We start from the raw sequence: 21,038 nt of genomic DNA on the forward strand, positions 1-21,038 counted from the left end.
AAAAACCAAGAAACTACAAAACAAAACCAAAAGAATGAAAAAAATAGAAGACAATGTGTATTATTTCATTGGAAAAACAACTAACCTGAAAAATAGATCCAGGAGAGACAAATTTAAAATTACAGGACTAATAAAAAATTATGGGACTGATTAAAAAAAGAGCCTAGAGCTCATCTTTTATAAAATTATCATGGAAAAACTACCTTGATATTCTAGACCCAGAGGGTAAAATAAATATTTAAAGAATCCACAAATCACCTCCTGAAAGAGATACAAAAAGAGAAACTCTAGGATTATTGTAGCCAAATTACAGAGTTCCCACTTCAAGGAAAAATATTGCAAGCAGCCAGAAAGAAACAAATCGAGTATTTTGGAAATACATTCAGGATAATACAAAATCTAACAGATTCTACATTAAGGGATCCCAGGTCTTGGAATATGATATTCCAGAACTCAAAGGAAATAGGAGAACAACCATGAATCACCTACTCAGCAAAACTTAGTATAATAGTTCAGGGGGAAAATAATCATTCAACGAAATAGAGGCCTTTCAAACATTCTTGATGAAAAGACCAGAGCTGAATAGAAAATTTGACTTTCAAATACAAAAATGAAGAGAATCATGAAAAGGCAAATGGGAAAGAGAAATCATAAAGGACTTAGTAAAGTTGAATTGTTTACATTTCTATGTAGAAACATAATATTTGTAACTCTTCAAACTTTTCTCCATATTTCGGTAGTTGGAGGAATTTTATACACACACACACACATACACATAAATGAAGATATTGAGATAGAGAGAGAGAGAGAGAGAGAGAGAGGGCCCAGGGTAATTTGAGTAGGAAATGATGATATCTAAAACATAAAATAAAAGAGTGAGAGAGTAATATATTGGGAAGAGAAAGGGAGAAATGCAATGGAGCAAATTTTCTCACCTAAAAGAGGCAAGAAAAGATATTTCAGTGGAGGGGAAATGGGGAGAGGTGAGACAGAAAAAGTGAAACTTACTCTCATCACATTTGGCTTAAGGAGGGAATAACATGCACACTCAATTTGGTATGAAAATCTATCTTACATTACAGGAAAGTAGGGGAGAAGGGGATAAGTGAAGTGTGTGGGGGGATGATAGAAGGGAAGGCAAATGCGAGGAGAGATTAATTAGAAATAAACACTTTTGGGGATGGACAAAGTCAAAAGAGAATAGAATAATTGGGGGTAGGATAGGATGGAGAGAAATATAGTTAGTCTTTCACAACATGATTATTATGGAAGTCTTTTGCATGACTGCACATGTATGTTTTATAATGAATTTCTTGTCTTTTCAGTGGGGATAGGATGGAGGAAGGGAGAGAAGTTTGAACTCACAGTTTTAGGAATGAATTTTGAGAATTTTTTTTTTTTGCATTCTACTAGAAAATAAGAAATACAGATAATGGGGTATAGAAACCTATCTTGCCCTGCAAGACAAGAGAGAAGATGCAGATAAGGGAAGGGAAGGGTGTGATAGAAGGGAGGACATATTGGGGGAAGGGGTAATCTGAATGCGCGGTATCTTGGGGTGAGAGGAGGGGAGAGATGGGGAAAACATTTGGAACTAAAATCTTCTGGAAATGAACTTTGAAAACTACAAACAAAAAAATTAAATAAAGTTTCAAAAAAAAATAAAGAAAAGCAAGCAGCCATTAAAAAAAAGAATTAGAAAGGGTCTTAAAGGTCACCTTGTCCTACCATCTCATTTTATAGGTAGGAAACAGAAACCTAGAGAGGCTATGTGACTTTCCCAAGGTCATACAGTATGTATGTAGAAGTGCTAGCATTTGAACCTAGCTCCTCTGAGTCTGCCTCCAACATTTCACTGCAAAACTTTCTCCTAATGATGTATGGCATAGAACATCCATGGTTTATTACCTTTGTTTCCTTGTGAATAATTGGTATATGAAAATTCAGTTTAAAATAAGAACGCTCAAAATATTACTCAGGCTATAGGTATACCCTATATATTTGTCATCATTAGGACTAGACCCCACAGCAATCTGTGAAATTTGAACAGGTTTCACCTCTTCATAAGTATAAGTTATGTAAATTGACCCCTCATTTGGAAACTCAGTACTATATGTTATCTGAGGTAATTGGTTGGAATGGATGAATGAATATTTTAACTACATATTTAATTAATATTAATAAATTAAACAGTATTATTCTGTACCAATCACTAGGAATACAAATGCAAAAGAGATAATCCCTAACCTCAAAAGAGTTTCTAGTATAATGAATAAATCAACTGTCTTTAATACGCACTCTTGGAAAAATATAGAGTGAAATTTTCCATTATGCACTGAGAAATATGTGTATTCTAACTGCACAGGAGAGATAATCTCCTTTGCCAAAAGAGTAGTTTTAGCACTGAAGGTTTATTCTAGAGTTTATGCAGACATTATGCAAAAAGTTCCTTATATCTGATGGTCTATTTAAGGTCACTGACTCAACTCCTCAGTTCATGTCTCAGTTATACAAGAAATCTCAGATAGTTAACAAATTCTATTTTGTCACTGTGAGAGAATTGTCAGAAATGATAATGGCATCTTTGAGCCCGATTTGGACAGAATGTAATAATGCTGTTTGTATGCAGTGGTGGAAGAAATTCTCCTCCTATTACTATGTAAATCCAGAGATTTTCCTGTGCAAGTCTATTAGGTTTCACCCTCTAACCCAGAAACCTTAAAATCAAGCAGAGCAAGCATTTTTTTTTTGTTTTTTTTTTACTATTCGAGTTTTCCAGGAAATGGTCATTTTCCAGAAAGAAATAATTTTGTGTTCTATCGAGATTTCACTACAAAACAAATGTTAATAATAGAATAGAATACTAAGCTGAAGAGAAAGAGCTAGATTTGGAAAAATGTAGGCAAAGAAATAGGAAACAATACACTTTCTGAAATTAGTCTGTTTTTGAAAACCCCACTTTTCAAGAACATTTACAGTCATTAGCCTACAGATATTTCACAAGGAAAAATAATCTATTATGCCTGAAAAATAAAGAGTTTCAAGGCTGCATCTCCTCGCCTGACACAGGGCAATGGTAGAGAGATTCACTTCCCCTCTGTTTCATACAGAGAACACAAATGGGACCTTGTTTCCATGCATATAGAGAGAACACAGATCTCATGGTATAATGCACAGAGTGTTAAACTTGGGCCCTGGAAGACTTAAATTAAAAAAAAAAAACTGCCTCAGACACTTACTAACCCTATAACTCTGGCAAGTCATTAAACTCTCTCAGCCTCAGTTCTCCCATATGTAGCACATGATAATAATAACATCCACACGTCAGGGTTGTTGTGAGGTTCAAATAAGATAACACACATACAGTGTTTGGTAGACTTAAAAATACTGAATAAATACTACTTATCATGTTCATGATTATTGTGTTTATTATTAACAAAAAGCAGTAGTTCATCTTTCCCACTTCTATTCCCAAATATACCTGTCTTGTATGTGCAAAGGAAGGAAAGAGGTTAGACACTTCCCATTTCTATTGAATACTGATCAATAAGTGTAAAAAATATTATTTCTTTTAATAAAAGCTTGAACATTAGGAAATTTGGGCTTTTTACTCACAAAGTGACACATGCATATTCAACTGACCTTGCTTTCATTCAAGAAGTTTTGAATATGTTATATGTATGATGCATATGCGTATTTTTGTACAGATCTACATTTATCTATGCACAAATGTATTTAGTATATATACACATAGTATGCATGTTTGTGAGTATATATGTATACACACACACACACATATATATATATATATATGTATATATATATATATATATATATATGTATATATATATATATATATATATATATATATACATACACCTATAATTACCTCCATTTCCGATAATTATTTTCAAAAACAATGGCAGTATGAGACTCCCCCCAAAAAATATTTTGCTGGCAGGTGGCACAAGTCTTCTTGCTATGCTTTGCACCAGGGTGAAAGCTGCTAATTAGGCAAGGGCTACTCAAAAATTAGTTTTGTTTTACTGTCTAGTGACAAGATAATTGGAATACACATGACAGAATGGAAGAGAAAGCAGCATACCGTGTGATGCCTTTCATCAGATGAAAAAGCCTGACAGCCAGTCAGAAACCCTGGTGAAGGAAATATTGACAGGACCAGGAGTAACAAGTATTTCACACCCTCTCGACAAAGAATTTAAAAATAAAAATGGATATATGGCTATTCTTTTGGAGGTAATAGAAATCTATTTTTTTGGTTTGAACACAGGCATATCACAAATAGAAGCCTTATGTGTAGCAATGGAGCAAGTGAGGTAGATGCATTGAATGTTGAGTTTCACAAAATACCAAACAGGGTGAGGGTCACAAGAATTCTCAGGTAAGACCTTTTAAATGGAGATTGCAACTGTTCTGGAAACAGTTGCCATATTATGGTCTGTCACCTAATATCTCAGTTGTATTTATGTCTCTTTGAAAAGGCAAAGATGTGGTAGTGTCATAACTAGGAAAGGACTACTTCCATGACTCTATGATAATAGGAAATAATTAAGAATGTAGTTTATTACACATTGCACTGGCAGGCAATATCATAGTCTCAGTGCATTTACTACACATTAATTATACTTCAATATTTCTATACATTTTGCATACATAAGCCTGCATAGCACATAGGAGCAAATCCCAAAGTGAATGAAAATAGCATTTTGGGAAACTGAACTAAAAGGGGATATAAAAGGTACCTTTGAAAAATTTTGCAGAGAAATGAAGAATACACTTTATTATAAAGCATGTGAGTCACATTCATTTTTACTATGTATGTTGGTATCCTTGTCTATCTTAATTCATCTAATGTTATTTCTGACACATTCTAATATTGTTGAAGAAACTACTGCATTATTATTTTAAACAGGAAACACATATGATTTTTGGGGGGTCCATCATATGAGAATCTAATCTTTTTCATGGTTGTTTTCAGTTCTACTTGAACCATGAATGAGTGAATGACTGAAGTGAATAAATGAATGAATGAATAAGATTCAGTGCCTATGATGTGTGAGAACCTGTGCTAAACAATGAAATATAAATGTTTAAGTTCAACAAGCCATCACAGAACTTACATTCTAATATGGAAAAAAACAGTTCTTGGCAGTGTGTCTGGGAAGGGTTAAAATGCCTGGCTGGAGTATAGGAAAGTTAAATTTTACATTGTAACAAATAGGATGGTATTCCTCTCAGCTAGATGGTATAGTGGATAGAGCACCAGGCAGGAGTCAGGAGGACCTGAGTTCAAATCTCAACTCTGACACTTGACTCTCACTAGCTGTGTGACCTTGGGCAAGTCACTTAACTCCAATTGCCTCATCCTAGGTCATCTCCAGTCATCCTGATGAATATCTGGTCACTGGATTCAAATGGAAGAGAAGGGAGGCTGGTGACCTGCACAGCCCTCCCTCACTCAGAACAAAGTCAAGTGCAAATCATGTCATTGCTTCTCTGATGGTATGATCTTCTTTGGCAATGAAGGACGAACACACAAACATTCTTATAATATGTCATGATTTAACATGTAGCTTCTTCTTCTTTTTGGAAATTTAAAATGTGTGATCAACTATGAAGGACAGATAAAATCATACCAGATGTTAAATGTGTTTTGATAACATCTTGAAGACCAAGCCTCACTTCTCTTGTACAAAACCGAGTCTTTATATGTGCTTCCTATAATCATAGCTCATATTTTAAACACTTCAAGATATTTTTCCTTATGTAGCCATCTTTACAAAAGCATAAAAATGAAGCATATCATGGATGTAAAGAAAATGTACAAGAATTCTGGTCAAATGTAAGCAATCATTACAAGAAATAAAATTTCTTATGAATCATCCCCTCCTAAAACTGGACCATCCTGCTTTCTCTTTTATAATGCTGATTAACTTGCCAGCATTTTGACTACAAAAACCTTATATTCATTGGATACGAATGCAATTTCCTGCAAACTTGTGATGCTATTTCTTCTCATCTTTCTTTTCTTTTTAGGTCCCTTTAATATTTTCATTGTTTCCACTAAAGTTACACCCTTCATGATTTTATCGCTACTTTTTCACAATGCACAAAGTAAGATTAGACTTTTCAGTTGACCTGCTGGGATCACCTGCCACTTGAAATGGCTAAATCCACCAGGACATGCTGGGTCCTGAAGGTAAATGGTTCAGATAAACTGTTCTTTGATAGCCATCCAATTATCCATAGCTGCATGATGATAGTAATCAGTCTACAGTTATTACAAATTCCTATAAGTTAGCAGGAATCCCTTTTGAGGTCCACCTCTATAAAAGAGGTTGTTGAGAATGGTATACATCACTGTGGCCAACAGACTTCTAAACTCAAGACTTACATGAACAGAATCCAATTTTAGCAAATATCCTACAAGGTCAGTATTCTTTTCTTAATATAAATTCAATTAGAGTTTACACCTGGAAAATCACCAGTTATAACATACATTGATCCATAAAAATATGGATAACAGGGCCCCCAGATCCTAAACATGTGCTTAAGGGAAACGTGACATTAGGTAGCAGACAGACAATTTAAGCCCTAGGGGAAAAAAAACATAAAATGCAAGCGTCTCATAGGAGTCATAAACAGTTACACAACTAGTAGGTCTCAGTTTTTCATAGTGTCCTGCATAATTCCTCCTAAGTTACTCCTGTCCTATGGTTAATACTCCCTTGGAAAGGAAATATACAACACAACTGTTCAGCACGAAATTTCTTTCCCATTGCACCTGAACTTTCTGAATAATTTCTTTAAATAGAAGACATGAAGTCAAGACCTTTGTTTCCCCAAGCCATAACTTTTAATTAATGATTGCATCAAGTATAGATATACCCCATTCAAACTGCATAAAATACAAAGAACTAAGATCTGTGGGCCACATGAGTGATTCTCTTCTCTCTCTGAGAAAGACACAACTCAGAAAATTTCTTTTCCCTGGAAAGGTTTATTCTGTAAACTCTCAAATTTGGAGTTATTCATATGACAACCCTCAAAGCTATTACTAAAATCTTTCTTCTCTTGTTAGAAGGCTAGAATGCTTCTGCTTTGAAGTCTGTAACTTATAAATAGGAGACAGAATTTTAAGAATGGTGTTTTCTATGAACAACCTTCTTGAACCAATTGGGCAATCCCTTGTAAATTTCTTATGCTTCTCCAGAATGTTTCATTACTTTTTCTGGTTGGGTACTATTATTTCTTAGCTTTTGGAAGTCTAGTTATAGGGGGGGTTTGTGATTCAGATTCATAAAAGGGAACAAAGGATAAAATTGTCTAGGGAATTCTACAATCATGGAATTAGCTCATGCAGCTCCCATGTACTTCAACCACAAGAGAACCTTTAAAGAACTCCTACAGAGTGGGGGATTCTTTCTTCCATTTCTCCCATAAGATCTGCTATGCTTTTTATCTCTCTGGATGAAAAGTGAAAGGAAAGATATGAAGAGAAGTCCTTGTTGGCACAAAATTTTGTAAAACATGTAATTGTTATATATACATCCACCACAGATTATCTTGTTGATCTGTTCTGCCACAACATGAACACAACCTCCTCCTTTGCCCCTTTCTACTTCTTGCTCTGTGAAGAAACATTGCCTTTGCTAATGGAAAAAAAAAAGAATGATAATCAAATATATTTTGATTACACTCACTATTCAGAGGTAGGACAAGAATTCATCTCTTTGTGTTCTGAGGCCAGTTCATTATCTATCTACTCCACACCAACTCTCTCCTAATACAAAACTTTTTAAAATAGTTATGGAATGACAAACTTTTAAAATGGATTTGTGAGAAAAATACACAGACCAAACTGAAAGCATTGTAATAGTTTTAAAAAGCAGAATACTGCATGCAGGATAACCTTAATGTGAATGTCACAATCCCATTTCCTTGTCCTATCTTTGTTTCTTCTTTCCCTGTCTGGGCTTTTTCAGGAGATTCACATGAAAACCCTTCACTTCATGGCAGTTAATCCGTTCTCCAACTGCATCCAAAATACTGTGTCTGATATCACAATTGGCTGGCGGAAAATGATAATAATGTTACAAAGAAAGGATTAGAATAATATGCTGGGAATAAGAAGCAGGTAAAAGAACTACGGAGAAGCAAGCTCCTATTTACCTATTTGTGTTGGTAATAACAAATAGGAGACAAGGAAGAAAGATAAGTGATAGACTGCATAAGCTGTACAATTGTATCTAAATAGAATGCATTTCAAATTATATCTCAATAGAATTTACTTCAAAGTTTTCCATGAAGTATCTCTCCTGTTTAAAATCATCATTTGCAAGTTAGGGCTTTGGGGCTTTACGTATATTAAATTTATCCTGCCTTCTGGGAATGCCTGATAACTTTATAATTCAAAACTGAAAAAAAAGTTGTAAAAAATATCTCTCCCTTTAGACAGACTTAGGGAAGTCTGGAATACCAATAATTTGATGCAAGGAGACAAGGATCTCAAAATAAAACAATGTGCTTTAGTAAGCCAACTTTATGAAGGCACTGCTTTTACAAAATAAAGCAACCAAGGAGAGTAATGGTGAGTGATCTTCTGGGTTTGAGAGTAGAATTCAGAACACTACCTGGGCCTTGGAGGGCATGTAATATCTTCTCCCCAAATTCTGATTCTAGCAGGATTTATCTTTTAGAGTTTGGATTGTGCACGTCTAATTGTAAACTTGTGATGATTCATGGTAGTAGGGGGAGGAACAACTCTTGGAGAACAGAAAACTAAGTCATGGGGTTTCTGTCCATTACTTTTGATTTTATTTTGATGAGATGACTTAGTTTCCCTGTCAATGTTTTTCTCTGTTCAGGGGTTTCTTCATTTAATGGTACGAAGATATTTTTTAAATAATTATAATCTGTTAGTAATTTTTAAAGAATTTCTTATACTATAAATAATGTATGTATTGTGCTATTTAAAAAAAAGATGTAAAATGTGTCAGAATATGCTTTTTCCAACTAGAAAAATTATATATGTATATATATGTAAATATATATACATATACACATATATACATAAATATATATATACATACACATTCATTCATATGTGTGTGTGCTTCTCCTTAACTTCTTTTATCTCAGTATCCACGTTTTCATCCAAATTTATAAGTCAACAGTAATTAGTACTACAAGTATATAATGTTGATTACATGCTTTGATGGTATGTCAAAGATTTTTTATATGCTGCATACTTAATCAACAAGTTTAATATAAATGCATGAAGAGTATATGATAGAGCACCACAAAACTTTTGAAAAAATGCATTAAAATTTGAAATTCATGAAAAAATATTACCTGTTGCTGTAAGCAGTCACTGAATAGGCCATCAATAAATTTCCATAGTACTTATTATATTAAATATTATCATATTAAATACAACAGGGACCTTTGCAAACCATAGATGTATCTGAAGGACCAAGACCTGATCAAACATGCCTTCTCATCCTGCTACATTCTTTTTCAAGTCCTCCCATAAATTTACCGTAGGAATCCACCCAGGCATCTGCTGGAGTTAGCACCAACTGGCTCAAGAGATCTGATTGTTAAATTGTCATTGTGAACATTTTTACTTTAGAAAGTAGCAAATGCTATAAATCAAGGTGTGATATATTATTATGTTGATTATCTATACTTAAAAAGGTGTAGAAAGTATTAATAATATTATTTCATGTGTTTAAGATATTTAAAGTGTCATATGTTTTTGAGAGAGTCAGTTGTTAAATATTCACCATTATAGCTGACTCCACTCAACTTACACCATACTGGACAAGCTGAAGAGATACACAGTCAAATGAAGGATCACCAAACACTTAAATATAAAGAGGAAATCAGATTGTCACTAACAGATGACTCTCAACTAATTGTTTAAATACAATGACTTTGACAAAGGACCTAGCCTTTAATGGGAAAAGTGCAAAGACATCAGAAATTCATTTATCTTGCTCAGATTAAGGGATTGTATCAGAACTTGTGGAATTTGAGGTAAAAAAAAGATGTAATATGATGAGGAGTTACATGGAGTGGTAACTAGATGTAGTATATGAAGGATTTTGAGATATTCAGAAGTTATCAAGGGCACTGATTCAATCAGAAAAAAAAACTGATATTGAGGGAAAAAAATTGAATTACAGGAGATGGCAGATCTTCAGCATTCATTGTACTTGAGCTTCAGAGACCATGGTGGAGAGGACACTCAGAATGACTTTATGTGGAGTGAGTTAATCAAGATTCAGAGACAAGGTGAATTTGCCTATTAAAGTATTGTAGTCAGTCTCTTGCTGATATTGATGCCCAAATTTTTGAGATTTCTCAGTGTTCCAGAGATGAGCTTATACCCTCTTCACCATATAGGATTTTAGAAGATCATACCATTTGTGTATATGATTATAGGAACGCTGAGAATCATTTCATTCTCTCTCTCTCTCTCTCTCTCTCTCTCTCTCTCTCTCTCTCTCTTTCTGTGTGTGTGTGTGTGTGTGTGTGTGTGTGTGTGTGTGTTAGCCTGCTAGTATGAAATAACTTCCAGTTTTATTAATGACCCTTGATGGTCGTTGAGTAAACTTTCACAAGGAATGCAGGCTGAAACTATGATTTTCCAAACAGAATATTCAAAATACCTCACCCTGAATTGTGAGATAGCTAAGGATCAAAAACGAGATTATTATAGTGGAAGGAAAGAGAAACTTTTTAACAAAATGTGACATGGTTAGGGGAAGCACTGTGATTTTGGAAAATAAAATAATATTGCTTAAGGTACTAGATACCAAGAAAACTTGCTTACTTACTCTTCAGTCAAACGCAAGATTCCATCTCTTACCTCAGTTCTTTTGCAGGTTTTCCCCCTTGATTAGAATGTACTCTCTTCTCATTTCCAACTCTTGGGCGCTAGTAAATTCAATCATAGCATTAGCTCATGTAACACCATGGGGAAACCTTTTCAGATTTTCCCAGGTGTTCATGTTATGTCCTTTCTCAAATTATCTATATTTTCTATACTAAAAAATACTAAGGGGTCATAAAACTCTCCCTGTTCCCTCACCCATTCAGTATTCTCCAAACTACACAGTAAAACTTCCCCTTCCCCATGAGTCAAATCAAATGAATTACACTCATTTATTCGCATTTTTAAAGCCCTTGTAAGACTGCACAATGGGAAAAAATATTTCAAAAATGATGAGTCATCATGGAAAAGAAGGAAGGAAGGCAAGGAGGGTGGAAAGAAATAGGGAAAGACAAAGGGAAGGAGGAAAGAAATGAAAAATGAGGAAACTGAGGCTCAGAGAAGTGAAGTTACTTGTGCAAGGTTATTTTGCCTCAAATTCAGCACTCTTCCCAAGTTATTGTGCTGGTATGTAGGTCAATTCCTTTCATTTTATTGATGGTGGAAACTAAAATGATAATGCTGTCTACTAGGTTTAGATATGTGTTGTTCAGTTATTTTAGTCATTCTAACTCTTTGTGATTTACTTGGGGTTTTCTTGGCAAAAACACGGCAGTGGTTTGCCATTTCTTCTCCAGCTTATTTTATAAACTAGGAATTAAGAGAAATAGAATTAAGGGACTTGTCCAGCGTCACACAGCTAGAAAGTGTATGAGGCCAGATTTGAACTTAGAAAGAAGAGTCTTCTTGACTCCAAGCTCAATACTCTATCCAGTGGCACAGGGAACATAGTTTCTCCTTCATGCCTTCTGGGAAATACTCATCTTGCCTCCACGTGGGGAATTGTAGCTTATAAAATACTGTACATGCTATTCTTATTTGACCACTTATTTCTTTATTCTTTATTCTTATTTGACCACTCCACACTTTGTGTTAACATTTTAGTTTCTCTATCAAAGATTTCTGTTTCCCTGTTGACTAACAAAGTCCAGACTCAATGTGGAATCCAAGACTCTGTATAATCTTGCTTCAGCTTTTATAGCAGTCTTTAATTTCTACTCCTCCTGATCAAACTCTCAAATACCTAAAGAAATTGCACTATTCAATTTCCACTAAGAACATGCTTACACCCCATGTTTACCTGTCCCTGTAGTATTGCTCGCCATTACTTGTAAGTGGCATAGCTTCCATTCTCTGATTCTTCTAGTTTTTCAAAGAGGAGTACTTAATGTCCCTGACTACCAATACCAAGTGTTACCTTCACCACAAAATATTGTCTCAATTCAACTTATGTGAATATTGCTTTCTCTAACTACAGAAAAAGGACAACATGTGGTATGTATTTCATGAAAATCATTATGGCATAGTCACTAGAAAGGCATGCATAGAATCTGAAAGATTTAGTGTGAAGCTCTGCTTCTAACACATAGAAGTTCTCCCTCATCTATGTTCTTAGTACTATTTGCACTTACCTTGCATATTTATCTAATTTATATCAGTCATTTGTGTATATGCAATATCACCTCCACTTTATTGCAAATTTCTTGTGGAAAGGAGGCATATGTGATTTTGCTTTATGTTTCTTCTGGTGCCCATCACAATGCATGTTTTTAATTAGGATAAATTTAATTAGAGAAATGAATGAATTAGTCTGTATTTCCAATTGATTGCTCATAAAACAAATCATGGTAAGAAATGAAAAGAGTATATACTGGAATCCAGATTATACTTTATTCCTCTTTCATGAAGAGTGAGTTCACAACATTGAATTCACTTCCAGCTTTGGTAGTGTTTTTCACAAGAGGAATGGTGTACAGAATGGTCATGTTTCTGTCATAAGGTATGGCTTCTGCCATAAAATTAAGCAAGCCAGACCTGAATTAATTGTTTATTATGCAAACAACTTTTAGAGAGATTGATAAACCATAGAAAAAGAACCACATAAACCTTTGAGGACAAGTTGGAAAATGACCAGCTGTATCCTCCTGATCTTTCCACTCTCTCCCAACATAATGAAAATATACATGTATGTAAATGTGTATGTGCTCACATGGACGTATATTGCCTAAGTTGAGGCAGTGAGCATTGATGACATTCAAAAATAAACCTACAGGCTAAAAAAGGTAGGAAAAATAAACCTTTAATCAACTTGTTCCCACAATGTCAATCTACTTTTGTATCTTATGGCTACAATATGGTCACTGGATTTAAAGAAAAAGGTGTTGCCTTATAGAAAAAAAAATGAGAGAAAATGTGCCCATTCATTTTAACATAGATTACTCACAGTCTCTGATAGCTTTTAGCTTCAAATATTTAATTTTAAACATCAGTTTCAAAATTCAAGTTATTATTTCTTTTCTAAGCTAATGTGCTACATACATTAGAAATATCTAAATGATATTCCAGAGCATAATCTTTTGCATTTTGACCATGCTTTTTTAGAAAACTAAATCTAAAATATGGCAATTTGGCTTTCATTTCTAAACCACAAACTGAACCTTTTCCATCCTTGTTCTGTATTCTGAACGTGACATTATGTAGAACTTCTATTAAGTTAGCATGGTTACTATAGAAACAGGACGATTTTTTTTAATCCATCACTTGTGCCTTTTCTTAAAACAAAAAGAAAAAAATAAGAAAGAGTTTATAAAGACTTTAAAACATTTCCAAAGTTTCTGTTTTCTACTCTCATATTCTTCAAAATGGCAAGGTAATGTGTGACACAAATACATCAAGAATTACACTTTCAAGTTTCCCTGAAAAATCAAATTCAGGAATGGTAGATATGACTACAATCCTCTTTCTTCCAGTGTTAAGTTAGGTTGGAGACAAAAACTTCTAGTTGCCTACCTTTTCATAATTTTTCACAGCTCTTCTCCAAAGGGAAGAATTGATGTTGGTACTTCGGTACAGATTTCCAATTAATTATTTCAGAAAAGTGTTCTGAGCCATGTCAATTGATCATTATGTATATATGCAGGGCAATGGAAAACACACATATGACGTGTTCAAATCCTCTCTCTAATGATCATCAAAGGTGTTTACTCATTGGTAAAATGATGAGGTTATGCTACATGACCTGTGAGTTCCTTTCTGGCCCTAAATCTATGACCAATAAGATCCTGTGTGATGATCAGCTACAAGAGCACCATTTTTTCCTTAACAAAATCATAATTAGTCATGGTGTATGATAGCAGTGTAAAAGAATATTTGCTTAAAATAGAAAATAAGGTACAATGCAAGAGCTAAGAATCAATCAGAAAATACTCTACTTACCTATATCCCTAATTATACCCTTGCCAGTTTCTGGTCAAATGAATTTGCAAGCCTAATTGTCTTCACTCCTTATTCTGGCTTATGAAGAATGAAGTTCCAGTAGCAGCATTAGGTACAATGTGTTCTACGTCAGGAGTTACAGACATGATTACAGAAATCTTGGGTCTCACTTTAATATTTACTACTAAGGCCTGACTGTGGTTAGAGATATCTTAACTCTGTAAAACACTGTTTCTCAGGAACTGGAGACATGGAATACTTAGGTTGAGTCATTCTTTTTATCTCTGGCTCACATATTTCTCAGTATTTTTTCTTTTGGAAGCAGGGAGTTTAGCAGCCTATCTCATTAATTCATTTAATAATAACACTTTTTTCCCAGAATCAAAACTTTCTTCCTGTTAAAACTTAATACCCAAAGTCTGTTGATGTCTAGTACTGTTTTATCCTGCACAGGGACACACCTCACTACACATGTGTCTCTATCTATCTACCTATCTATCTATCTGTCTGTCTGTCTGTCTGCCTGCCTGCCTATCTATCTATCTATCTGTCTGCCTACATGTATGTCTATATATACATATATAGACATACATAAATATATCACAAACTTATATTCATATATATATGTGTATGTTTATTTGTAAATGATACATTCTTTAATATTAAGATATAGACATAATTTTCCCAAACCTCTCTGTGGAATATTGATTTTCTATTATAATATCAAAAAGATTTAAAAAGAAAATTTTGATTCTAAAATTTCCCTAAGACAAGAAAATGAAATTATGTAACTATGTTTTTGAAAGACTTAGAGTATTCAGAATTTGAGAGTGACTTTGAAAATAATTGAAAATTTCCTATTTTCTTTTAAATTGACACAATATTTCCCACCTCTTTATTTATGTAGGTTTTAATATTTTTGCATGTCATACACCCCTTTGGTAGTTAAGGCTTAAGGGGCCCTTATCAGAATAAAATTTCTGAAGTCATAAAATAAAATACATGGTATTACAAAGGAAACCAATTATCTTGAAATAAAAATAATTTTCCATTCAAGTTCAGATGTCCATGGGGAAAATAGACACCTGGTTAAAAGCTCTGAGAAAATTAAAATATCAGTTTCAATTGTGTTATTTCCTTATACATTTTAAGTCCAAACAAAGTTGTGTAGAAAGGAGTTTTGAATAAAATAGAGTAAGGGAGTGGAGCCAAGATATTGGAGGAAAGTCAGGGAGTTCCCTGAGTTCTCTCAAATTCTTCTAAAATTAACTTTAAGTAATGCCTCGAAATGAATTCTGGAGTAGCAGAGCCCATGAAAGGATGGAGTAAAACAATTTTCAGCCCAAGACTACTTAGAAATTTGACAGGAAAGGTCTGCTGCCACACAGTGAGGATAGAGAGCATTATATTACAGGGTACAACAGTGCAGGCCAGGACCTAGAAAATCAGCAGTAGGTTTTGAGGGAGAGTGAAACAATAGCTGCAATAGCAACTTTCAGATTTCTCATCCCACAGATGGTAAAGGGGGGATTAAAAAAAAAAAAACGGTCAGAATGACATTACACTGCATTGGGTGCAGTATTCTGTTGCATTTACCATTGCATTACCCAAACTTGGATACAGATAGTAGTCCTCAGTGGCAGTACCAGGGTGAGGAAGAGGAAGACGATAAGAGAATGAAAGCACTGCAAAAGGGAAGATAGGAAGGGGAGATGGTAGTCAGAAAGACTACATTTTGAGAATGGTCAGGGTGAAAGGAGAGAGAAAGCAAGATAAAGAGGAAGGAAACTAAATGGAGGGAAATAACAATGTTAATTGAAATAAATTTATAGTAAGTTTCTTTGATAAAGGCCTCATTTTTCAAATGCATAGAGAATTACATCAAAATTATAAAAATAGGAGCCATTCCCCAATTGATAAATGATATGAAGAGGCAGTTTTCAAAAGAACTCAAAGTTTTCTCTAGTTATATGGGAAAAATACTCTAAATCACTATTTTTTAAAAATTTATTTATTTATTTATTTATTGCACTTTTAACATTCATTTTCACAGAATTTTTGGGCTCGAAATTTTCTCCCCACTTGTCCCCTCCCCCCACCCCAAAACACCGAGCATTCTAATTGCCCCCATCTCCACTCCACTCTCTTCTCCATCATTCCTCTCTGCCCTTGTCTCCATCCTCTCCTCTGTCCTGTTGGGCCAAATAACTTTCTATACCCCTTTACCTGTATTTCTTATTTCCTAGAGGCAAGAACAGTACTTGACAGTTATTCCTAAAACTTTGAGTTGCAACTTCTTTTCCTCCCTCCCTCCCCTCTCCCTCCCTTTGGAAGGCAAGCAGTTCAATATAGGCCAAATCTGTGTAGTTTTGCAAATGACTTCCATAATATTCATGTTATATAAGACTAACTATATTTCCCTCCATCCTATCCTGCTTCCAATTATTTCTATTTTCTCTTTTGATCCTGTCCCTCCCTGTGAGTGTCGACCTCAAATTGTACCCTCCTCCCCATGCCCTCCCTTCCATTGTCCTCCCCACCCTGTTTATCCCCTTGTCCCCCACCTTCCTGTATTGTAAGATAGGTTTTCATACCAAAATGAGTGTGCATTTTATTCCTTCCTTTAGTGGAATGTGATGAGAGTAAACTTCATGTTTTTCTCTCACCTCCTCTCTTTTTCCCCAAACTAAAAAAATCTTTTGCTTGCCTCTTTTATGAGAGATAATTTGCCCCATTCCATTTCTCCCTTTCTCCTCCCATATATTTCTCTCTCACTGCTTGATTTCATTTTTTTTTTAAGATATGATCCCATCCTATTCAATTCACTCTGCGCACTCTGTCTCTATGAGTGTGTGCGTGTGCATGTGTGTGTGTGTAATCCCACCAAGAACCAGATACTGAATAGCTTCAGGAGTTACTAATATTGTCTTTCCATGTAGGGATGTAAACAGTTCAACTTTTATAATCCCTTATGACTTCTCTTTGCTGTTTACCTTTTCATGCTTCTCTTCATTATTGTGTTTGAAAGTCAAATTTTCTTTTTAGCTCTGGTCTTTTCATCAAGAATGCTTGAAAGTGCTCTATTTCATTGAAAGACCATTTTTTCCCTGAAGTATTATACTCAGTTTTGCTGGGTAGGTGATTCTTGGTTTTAGTCCTAGTTCCTTTGACTTCTGGAATATCCTATTCCCATGCCCTTAGATCCCTTAATGTAGAAGCTGCTAGATCTTGTGTTATCCTGATTGTATTTCCACAATACTTGAATTGTTCCTTTCTAGCTGCTTGCAATATTTTCTCCTTGACCTGGGAATTCTGGAGTTTGGCCACAATATTCCTAGGAGTTTCCCTTTTTGGATCTTTTTCAGGTGGTGATCAGTGGATTCTTTCAATATTTATTTTGCCTTCTGGTTCTAGAATATCAGGGCAGTTTTCCTTGATAATTTCTTGAAAGATGATGTCTAGGCTCTTTTTTTGATCATGGTTTTCAGGTAGGCCCATAATTTTTAAATTGTCTCTCATGGATCTATTTTCCAGGTCAGTTGTTTTTCCAATGAGTTATTTCACATTATCTTCCATTTTTTCATTCTTTTGGTTTTGCTTTGTGATTTCTTGGTTTCTCATAAAGTCATTAGCCTCCATCTGTTCCATTCTAATTTCAAAAGAACTATTTTCTTCAGTGAGCTTTTGAATCTCCTTTTCCATTTGGCTAATTCTGCTTTTGAAAGCATTCTTCTCCTCATTGGCTTCTTGAACCTCCTTTGCCAGTTGAGTTAGCCTATTTTTCAGGATGTTATTTTCTTCAGCATTTTTTTGGGTCTCCTTTAGCAGGGTGCTGATTTGTTGTTCATACTTAGCTTGCAAGTCTTTTATTGCTCTTCCCGGTTTTTCCTCCACCTATAACTTGATTTTGAGAATTTTTTTGGGCTCTTTATGACCTTTTCCCAGAACTGATCCCATTGAGTGGGCTGGGATGTAGAAGCACTGACTTCCGTGTCTTCCCCTGATGGTGAGCATTGCTCTTCCTAGTCAGAAGGGAGGGGAGGAGAAACCTGCTCACCAAGAAAGTAACCCTCTATAGTCTTGGTTTTTTTCCCTTTTCTGGGCATTTTCCCAGCCAGTGACTTGACCTCTGAATATTCTCCTCACACCCACCTCACCTCTGGATCCTCCCAGCCAGAGCGTGGGGTCTGAGACTCAAATGCTGCTTCCCAGCCTCAGGGCTTTGGGCGGGGGCAGGGCTGCTATTCAGTGTGAGATTATGTTCAGGTGCTCAGGTGGGGGTAGGGCCTCCTCACGGGCTCATTTCCCTCAGGGGGTTTATGCAGAGACCTTCAACAATGGATCCGGGCTCCTGCATGCTTGGGGAGCCCTAGTCTGCTCCCCCCTCTGCTGTTTCCTCCCGAGGGGGCCTGAGAATGGGGACACCCCACTCCCCTCTCGACCCACCAAAGAGACCTTCTCACCAACCTCTGTCACCTGTGGGTGGAGGGACCTGCGTGGCTGTTGGAGATCCCGTCCCTGAAGTCCCCTTGGATCTGTTCCTCTCAGTGCCTTGACCAGAGCAGGGCTGGGCTGGGCTCCATGTCCATAGCACGACGGACCTTTTGCGAGAGGTTTGCACGTCCCTCTGGAACAGAAATCTTATCTGCTCTACTGTTATGTGGCTTCTCCTGCTCCTGAATTTATTGGCAGCTCTTTACTACAGATATTTCATGGGCTGTGGGTTCGGAGCTAGTGTATTCGTGTGTTTCTACTCCACCATCTTGGCTCTGCTCTCTAAATCACTATTGATTAGAGCAATGAAAATTAAAATAATGTTGAATCATCACTCTTTACCCTTCAAATTGGCTAATATGTGAAAAGGGAAAAATGGAAAATATTGGCAGGGATGTTGAAAAATTGAAAGACTAATACATTACCTATGGAGTTATGAACTAATTCAACCATTTCACAATGCAATTTGAAAATATTTTGAAAGGGCTATAAAAGCATGCATTCCTTTTGACTCAATAATACCACTACTAGGTCTGCATCCCAAAGATGTTTTTAGAAAGGGAAAAATGCCTATATATACCCAATCACTTAAAGCAACTCTTTTAGTGGTGGTAGAGAACTTAAAATTGAAGGAATGCCCATCAGTCAGGGAATGGCTAAACAAATTAGGATATATTATTAAGATGGAATACTATAATATCATAAGAAATGACACCAGAATGTTCTCAGGAAAACCTAGAAAGGATTACTAGAACTGATTCAAAGTAAAGTGAAGAGACTCAGGAGAACATTGTAGAGAGTAACAGCAAAATTGTAACAAGGATCAACTGTGAATAATTTAGGTATCCTCAGCAATATGGTGATCCAATATAATTTGGAAGGACTTAGGATGAAAGATTCTATCTGCTTTCAGAGAAAGAATTGATGAATGCTGAATTCAAATGAAAGCATATTTTTTTAACTTTATTTTTCTTTTCTATTTTTTTGGTCTGTGTCCTCTTTCAAAGCACGAGTTACATAGAAATAGGTTTTGCATGATGACACATGTATAACCAATTAAATTATTGGCCTCAGTGAAGGGAAAGGGGATTAAGGGAAAGAAAGAATTTGGAAATCAAAATTTAAAAAGATACAAATATTAAAAATATTTACAAGTAAATGGAGACAATAAAATATTAAAGTGGAAAAATAGAAAACAGTGAAGTAGATAACACTGCAGTCCTTTGAACCAAGATGGCAGAGTAGAAAGACACACATACACTAGGTCTTCCCTCACAGTCCATAAAATACTTGCAAAAAAAACCTCTCAACAAATTCTAGAGCAACAGAAGCTACAGAACAATGGAATGGAGGAGATTTACAACCCAGGGTGACCTGAAAGGCTGAATGGGAAACCTCTGTCGCACCAGACACTGAGCAGAGCTCAGCCCAGAATGTTCAGGTTTTTGGGGTGGGAGGAGGGGAGAGATGGGGAGAAAATTTCAAACTCAAAGTTTTGTGGAAATGAATGTCGAAAACTTAAAACAATATATAAATTTAAAATAAATAAATAGAGCAAACAAGAAAAAAAACATTGCACTCCTTTGTTTAATAAGTGGATCTATTTAGAGTAGACACAGTGGACTTTTGTCATCTCAAATGAGTAATAAGCGCTCTCTTGTCAATGTGAATACCTTTCTCTGAACATACATAGAGATCACAAGCCTTTCATACCATCTCAATGAAGATGCATGTGTTTAGGAAGCACTGTACCAATGCTGCAGATACAAAGACAAAGTGGAAAGAGTTCCTTCCTTCAAGAATTTATTTTTTAATTTGTTCTCTTTTAAAATTCTTACTCATGTTGGATGCATAGCTAACATGCTGAGGACCTATCTTTAAATCTCCTTACATTGTGTGAATATGACTAGCATGTGTGGGATCTCCATTATTTATATTACATGTTCATTTTGTAATTGACCCATTAGCTTTTCCTTCTCTATGTATTTCTAAGGATTTCCATTTTATGCCTTCCCATCAACAATTCTTGTTGGTAAGATATTGGAAACTCTGCGTTCCGCATAGACCACTGACTTGCCAGGAATATTTTGGACATCTACATCTTTTATTCATTAGATCCTGTTTTTCTATGGCTTATTCAATCAATCACTCAAACAATCAATAAGCATTTATTAAGTGTCTGTTATATGAGGGATACATATGTAAGTTTATCCCTCAAGAAGCTTAGATTTCAAGGTTAATAGATAAATAGATAGAAGGATAGACAGACAGGGAGACAGAGAGACAGGTAGGTAGGTAGGTAGATAGA

Source organism: Notamacropus eugenii, chromosome 2 (assembly GCF_028372415.1).
Source record: "Notamacropus eugenii isolate mMacEug1 chromosome 2, mMacEug1.pri_v2, whole genome shotgun sequence".
Lineage (NCBI taxonomy): Eukaryota > Metazoa > Chordata > Mammalia > Diprotodontia > Macropodidae > Notamacropus > Notamacropus eugenii.